At 38.8% G+C, this 8,196-nt stretch overlaps 1 pseudogene; it reads right to left on the minus strand.

Annotated features, from left to right (window-relative positions):
• Positions 1-1,083: 1,083 nt before the first annotated feature.
• Positions 1,084-3,679, minus strand: LOC139818307 (uncharacterized; annotated as a pseudogene).
• Between the last annotated feature and the right edge of the window lie 4,517 nt (positions 3,680-8,196).

Genomic DNA, 8,196 nt, shown 5'->3' on the forward strand with positions numbered 1-8,196 from the left:
TCAGGCCCTAATTGTAAACATTTACCCTCCTTTCTCATTCTGCACACTATCCATATAATGGAGAAGTTTCCAATACTCCAGGAAAGGATAAGAACTGTTGCATAACTTTCCTTATAGGTATAAACTTAGCTTTAACATCGCACGTATCTTTTGTAATATGACCTTGAATGAGCTTCTCATCGAAGCGACTTCTAACTATATAATCTATTGCCTCTATATAATGTCCACTGTTCTTCAATTTTTGCAGTCTTTGGTATTCTGTTTCCATATTCCTAAAAGGTTCTTTAAGAATTTCCAATCCTTTCTCTATCGCAGTCATTACATTTTCACTCAAGATCACATTTTCCAAATTGTTTCTAATTGAAGGTATTAAAAGTGACGAAATGTTATTGAGAAGATCATGGGTTTCATCCACTATGTTTTGACAATACTACGTGGAAGACTTGGAGTGGCATAAAGCTTAGTTATGAAATACAAAGCAAAGTCTTGTACCCTAATCAAAATATTTTCATCGTTTTCGGAATTATCACTATTAATCGCATTCTGACAATCAGCTACAGCGACTATCTTCATATCTTGATCATGAGGCATGCTACCACAATCAATATCAAGATTTGTTTCAGATCTGTTAGTAGAATGTGATATTTCGGGCGGGAACTTTATAAAATAAAATCAAGTGTCTACGAAAGGCACGCCATCCTTTAAAATCTCTACAACATTTTTCTTCTTGACACATAATTTTCTTATTTACATGCCATCGATGACTCATTTGAATATGAAGATAGAGTGCTTTAACGGACAGAAATGGATCATGCTTACAATCTTTTATAATACAGCGAGACATGATAACATTCACCACAATGACCATGTATTAAAATTAAAACTTGCATTAACCAAATTAAAGAAAAAGGAACTATAACTGCTTCTGTACAAACTGTCGAAGAATACTAAATAAAATAAACTAGTAAATAAAATATAATAATTCTCTCACGACAACTCAAGTTATTTATATAGAGTATATGCTATATATCAACAAAGCCATAAAAATAAAATAATGAATTTTTCCAAAATTTGTAATATTAAACTTATAATATTAACTTGTTACATAAGAAACAAGTTAAAAAACATCTTATTTTCCGGATAAACATTTTAATTGCTTACTCACTTGAGGTATTGTTTTGTCCCACTGTGTACGTAAGTCATACAATGCCAATTGCAAAAAATACCAGATAGCCTCACTCAGAGGAGAATATTCGGCATGCAAAGCATGTACGCATTTAAAACATACATCCACTGCCGTGCGAATGTTATCAAATCTATAATAGTTCTTATCAATTACTACATAAAAATCCTTGCACAGTGATACAGTAGGTCTGACAGCGATAACAAGTGGTTGAATTTTTGTTTTCATGTGTTGAGCTCTGCTTCTAATTCGTTCTACATTTGGCACAAAATCATTCATTACCTGAATAGAATAACTTTGTAAAAGGACAAATACAAACATTAAATAAAATGAAATAAATAAAAAATAAACAAACATCTTTGTTAATGTTTGTCGCAAGTATACAGTTTCAAATAATTTACCTTCACATGAAAAATGAATCCATCTATCATTTCCTGGGTAGTAGGTTTCCATCTCTTTCCATTTGTTAGTGGCACAGGAACTGGACTAAAGAGATGTCCCAATTTTAAGAAAAGATTTAAGTGACAATTATTTAAAAAAGCAAAGTAAATTTTTTAATAATAAAGGTTAACAGGAGATAAGGAAAAGTACCAATCATATTAAAAACAAACAAATTAAACACATTTGCAATGTGAGATGTGTAATCTTATGTACTTAATACTTATATACTTAATATCTAGCAATAAGTAATATATTGTTTCAAAATCCTTCTATATAGATATATATAATAATGCCACCTTCCAAAGACAATAGTAATGATGCTTTTGTTGTGAGCGCACAACGTAGTTAGGAATAATTAATGCACTTGGCAACACCAAGTGCCCTTGATACGAAATCCGACCCTAGCGACGAAGACCGTTGACGCGAAAATCTGCACAAGTCTCGGAAATGACCAAATATGATCATCCCGGACATCACTTGTCCGTTAGACCTTTGATCGAGGTATCAAAAACGCTGACAACCAAGTCAGCCACACCGAGCGGATAAAGCGCCCGCCTTTCCGACGAGCGGCGGGCAGTGTCAGTCAATCATGAAATAATAACGTGCGTCACGTATATCAAAGATCGTAACTTCGCGAGTATCATAACTAGAATAAAGAACTGTTGTAAAATATTGAAGAGAAATATATTTGGCTCAATTGTAATACACATCGTGACGACTTATTCTCCGACCCGGTATCCTCGAATCCTGTGCCGGAACACTCCCCGTTTACGGCACAACACTTTCCTTGCAAACTCCGTCCATTTACTCCACATTCGCGTATCGTAATCAGGATATAATTTCTTAAAATCGGCTAGAAGCTGAAAAAGGAAAAAGAATAATGAAAAACTATTCTTTAATTATCCTAAAGTAACATCTCTCTATTGTTGCAGATTTCCGCACTTATATAGAAACTTACTAATTTGTAGCCAGTTGTCAGTTGAAGAGCACCATATTTTATGATATAATCATATACAATACCCGTTTCTCGTCGTAGCTGTGCTAATCTTACTTCGTGAGTCGCATCCTATTTTTCTTTCACTTCTTCGTATGGATCTTTATGACAATAAAGCCACTCAAGCTTTCCAAGCAAATCGTCGTTTACATTGACACTATTTACAGCTATGAAAAATAATATGTATGTATTGCTTTTATTTTACGAATTATTAATTTCAAATATTTGAAATTGTCCGCTATTTCGAAGGATTTTGAATTGATTCAGTCACTTTACTTTATACGTCAGTAATTTATACATTAATCATACCTGATTCATCAGAATCTGTCGAGTCTCTCTTCCTTTTTTGCCTCAATTCACTTACGCGTAAATGTTTAAGATAATTTGTATACTTGTACAGTTTATTTTTGGCATTTACTTTTTTTCCCGTTGAATATCTTTTATATGAAATGTAATATGCCTCCTGTAAAAATAAGTATGTAAAAGTTTAGCATTTAAACCAACAATCGAGCTAAACATACATCTCCGTCTTAGAAGTGTTATATATCTGTACATCTTACATTTTTGCCAATTTTTTAACTATCATTTTTTAACTGTAAATAATAAATTAGAAATGCTAAGAATTTGCTAATAAATTAAATATTCCAGTTAGGTGCAATGGAAAGCTGGATTACAAACCTGAACTTCTCCGGGAATGGCGCTTTGTATTTGCGAGGCTATTTCTTCAAATCGTTTGTGGGTTATTCTAACACATAAATACATTACATTACTACTATTGAAGCAATAGTACAGCACAATATAACAAAAAAATACAGTAGTACAATAATAACAATTATTACAGAATGCAGATTGAAGTAATCAATTTTATATTACAGAAAAACGATAAATGTTTTTGTGTATCAATTCTTTAAAACATGGGAAAAAATAACTTACTTTTTGTTTTCATCATCACTCAGCTCATGTTTAATAATCGCTGAACAAAGTTTATTTCTATATTATTATAACAATGTTATCAAAAATAATAGTAGGTTCGCTATTTGAAGTAGAGGGACAAACTTCATCTGTTATATCTGTTGTCTCTGAGTCATTCATAAGCACTGTATAGAAACGTGACGCTGAACCTGTTGATATCTAAAAATATTTAAGATAATTGTCATAAATATTCTAGGAAAACTTAAGATATTTTATAGCCAATTTCTTCACCGTCGGATAACTCTATTCTTCGGTTAACCTCACTTTTCATCTCTTTCTAAGGGGGCAGTTAGAAAGAGATGAAGAATGAGGTTAACCGAAAGATAGAGTTATCCAACGGTAAAGAAATTGGTAGATATGTTAATATTCTTATGATTTTCTAGGTGCCACTAAAATCTTTACAACATACCTTTGTTGATAAATAATGGATCAAGCTTATGACTCTCAAGTTTATCACAAAATTTGGCTCTAGGCCCTGCCTTCGGTATTATATGCTGAAAATCGGATGCCTTCATAATTCTTATAGCTTCATAATTAATTTCGTTGGCTACAAAATCAATAGCCTTAATTTAATAATATAATACAGTATGCAACATTAGACTGCTCAGTACCACGCTATTGTATTATAATAAGCCAATGTATAATTTACACCATAAATAGCATCCGAAACCGAATCTCGTAATAGTTTGTGACGTTGCGGCCTGCCGCTTCGTGGCAGCGCCTCGCCGCCGTCACAAGGCGCGGAATTTCGCGCCCAGGGACGAGCCAGAGAGGCGACGACGGGATCTCCAGGGGCCGAATATTAATATTATTTCTGCAATCTGATTATTTATTTTCTTTATGTAATCGTAATACGCGCGGCGCCTCACCCACACCACGGCGAATCTTCGAGGGAGTACCCGTAACGGAAGGGGTCCGGGAGGATCAAGGACCGAGGAGAGGTGGCGAAAGCGGAAACCACCGGGATCACGGGCGGTGAGAGCAACGCGGCAGGCGTGCGGCACGTGAGGCAGCGATGGACAAGGCCGCCGATAGCGAGGCCCCACCCTTATGAAAATGTGCCCTTCATTGCCATTAAAAAATGCCATTGAATTCCCATTGTTCCAGACGCAATAGAAATAAAGGCATTTTTGCCAAAGATAAAAAGTTCCACACAAAATCCCATTGGTATTGCTATTGGTATTGCCACTGGTTTTGCCGTTGATATTGCCATTGGTATTGCCATTAGTATTGCCATTGGTATTAACACTGGCAATACCAATGGGATTTTGTGTGGAAAGGAGGAGGGTCCCTAAGGCCTGTTTTCGGCACCCCTTCAAAATTGAACCAAAATGGCTGGAATCACTTCCTTATACCCTTGGAAGTAATATTTAGTCAATTCCAGCCTAAACGGAAGTATTTAGAGTGTATACTTCAAGTATACATGGTGCATCAGCGCGCCCGTATCAAGCATTTTTTTGGAAAACTAAGCGTTTTTGAGAAAAATGTTTCAGATAAAAGTTGTATGGTTTCAAGGGGGACATAAGATGGTGTCATTGGTTTGACCTTGGATAGTCATTTGAAGGTCACGTGAATGTCGATTTCAATATTTTATATAGAACCCCCTATTTTTTTACATATCTTTAATTGTAGCTTATTTCGAGAGCTTTCCAAAACACTCATAACTAAGTCATTTTTCATTAAGTACTTTGCGAGTTATGAGGCTTCTTACAGATAGATTTGTAGAAACGTTACTTAAGGAGATCCGAGATTGAAATCATATTATTCATTCTTGTTGATTCTCCACACGTGAACAGTAAAATCGTAAACGTAATCTTCCTTTAAGAAGCCACGTAGAGTGGGGTGTTGGATTTACGTGAGTCCCCTTGTCTGTCACTTTTTGGGGTGCTAGATTAAAAAAGTGAGTCCCCTTGCCTCTCACCTTTTGGGGTGTTTGATTAAGGTGAGTCCCCTTGCCTCTCACCTTTTGGGGTGCTTGGTTAAGGTGAGTCTGATGAAATGACTATCCAAGGTCAAACCAATGACACCATCTTATGTCCCCCTTGAAACCATACAACTTTTATCTGAAACATTTTTCTCAATAACGCTTAGTTTTCCAAAAAATGCTTGATACGGGCGCGCTGATGCACCATGTATACTTGAAGTATACACTCTAAATACTTCCGTTTAGGCTGGAATTGACTAAATATTACTTCCAAGGGTATAAGGAAGTGATTCCAGCCATTTTGGCCCAATTTTGAAGGGGTGCCGAAAACAGGCCTTAGGGACCCTCCTCCTTTTTATCTTTGGCAAAAATGCCTTTATTTCCATTGCGCCTGAAACAATAAGAAGTCAATGGCATTTTAATAAATGGTACTATTTTGTCTTTGATATAAATGCCTTCATTTCCCATTGCCTTTGGTTCAACGGACAATCTAATAGGAGCTCTTGCCTTAGGCAACTAGCGCCTGAAAATATCTGCCTCGGTGTCCCGTAGGAGGTCTCATACATATACCAGTCCGTGCCGAACCTTGAATTTGAGAGAATGCATAAACGATGCGACGCCTAGCGCCGTCAATGCAAACTGCCGGTAATACAGTTACCGCGCGGGCGTGATGATGATGCATGTACCACTGGTGGCGCAAACCGCCACATTTACCATTGACGAATTTCCATTACAATTCACACTGAACAAATTGGCTGAAGGTAGAAAAATTCCATACAAATTTTATCCTTCATGAGTCATTGGCAATTTCCATTATGCCTGTATGGAAAAGGTTGTCATTCGAATCTTGCCATTGTGTTTCCATTCATCTTATTGCCACTCAATATTTTCCATTAACTTTTCCATATAATTCGCATTGCAAGTTCCATACACAAGTTTTAACCTTCATAAGCCATTAGCAGTTTCCATTACGCCTGTATGGAAAAAGTTGTCATTCGAATCTTGCCATTGCGTTTCCATTCATCTTATTGCCACTCAATATTTTCCATTAACTTTTCCATATAGTTCGCATTGCAACTGTAGGGCAACCATACATTCCCACTGACCGCCATTGAGCACTCAAGGGCACATTTTCATAAGGGCAGGCGCCTGGGGAAAACCTGTCCTCAGCAATTTGCCTCCACGAAATACCGGCCCGCGGGGTAGCTGATCACCGCCCCGAGGTCAAACCGGGGACACACCGGCCAGAACGAAGTCCAGTCCGCTGCCCAGGGACAAATTGAAGGAGTCGCTACGCCGCCGAGGGACCGTTGCGCGCCCCCGAAGGATCCCCTTGCGACGAACCTGCGTTGAGATATCGCGCGAGCTTGCAAGCTCGCTCCCGATTGGTCGGCGCGCCCCTACGGAAGGGGGTGCCGCATCGATTCCGCAATCGAGCGGATTTAGCGAGACACTCTCTGGTCGTCCGTCGGCGAGTCCGAACACGTTACATTAAGCTCCGCGATAGCCGCCCCGAATCGGGAGTCAGTTTTTCACCTTCGACGATTGAGTACGAGGTAACGGCGAGGAGTCCCAGGAGAAGGCGTTACACCGGTGAGGTTGCCCGCAAGTAGTATCAAAATGTAAAGCCACGACGCCGTCCTCCGGTACGCGCTCTCGCTCGGGAAAACGTTTGTAATACCGCGACACGTACGGTTCCTTGGAACCGAGTATAGAATGGCGATCGACAGCAAGAGCGAAGGGCCTCGGGATGGTATCGTGGCCGCGGAATCGTGATAAAGACGTTAGGGCGAGCCTCTGGAGATCGCGATAGATTCGTTGGCGAAAGCCTGTAATGCGAACCCGTTTTCGTGTAATGTCCGCGCTCGTGGTCGCGCCCCGCGCACACGGTGTTCACGGCGTATCGAATTACCAAATATTACTTGCGTTGAAATGTCGTCCGCGTCGGCACATTAATCGCGTTAACATGCCGTTCATGCTGGCTAATTGCCTTAGGATGTTATTCGTGTTAGGTTAGTTATAGTATTTTTCATCTTGTCGAATGTATCGGCGCCTCCTTGTTGCACCCGATCAGCGTTATTTACGTGAGATTTTGATAACTTGGCGACGGAATTCCCATACGGTCGGAACCCTTATAAAAATGTGCCCTTGAGTGCTCAATGGCGGTCAGTGGGAATGTATGGTTGCCCTACAGTTGCAATGCGAATTATATGGAAAAGTTAATGGAAAATATTGAGTGGCAATAAGATGAATGGAAACGCAATGGCAAGATTCGAATGACAACTTTTTCCATACAGGCGTAATGGAAACTGCTAATGGCTTATGAAGGTTAAAACTTGTGTATGGAACTTGCAATGCGAATTATATGGAAAAGTTAATGGAAAATATTGAGTGGCAATAAGATGAATGGAAACACAATGGCAAGATTCGAATGACAACCTTTTCCATACAGGCGTAATGGAAACTGCCAATGACTCATGAAGGATAAAATTTGTATGGAATTTTTCTACCTTCAGCTAATTTGTTTAGTGTGAATTGTAATGGAAATTCGTCAATGGTAAATGTGGCGGTTCGCGCCACCAGTGGTACATGCATCATCATCACGCCCGCGCGGTAACTGTATTACCGGCAGTTTGCATCGACGGCGCTAGGCGTCGCATCGTTCATGCATTCTTTCAAATT

The sequence above is a fragment of the Temnothorax longispinosus genome, chromosome 8 (genome assembly GCF_030848805.1).
Source record: "Temnothorax longispinosus isolate EJ_2023e chromosome 8, Tlon_JGU_v1, whole genome shotgun sequence".
Lineage (NCBI taxonomy): Eukaryota > Metazoa > Arthropoda > Insecta > Hymenoptera > Formicidae > Temnothorax > Temnothorax longispinosus.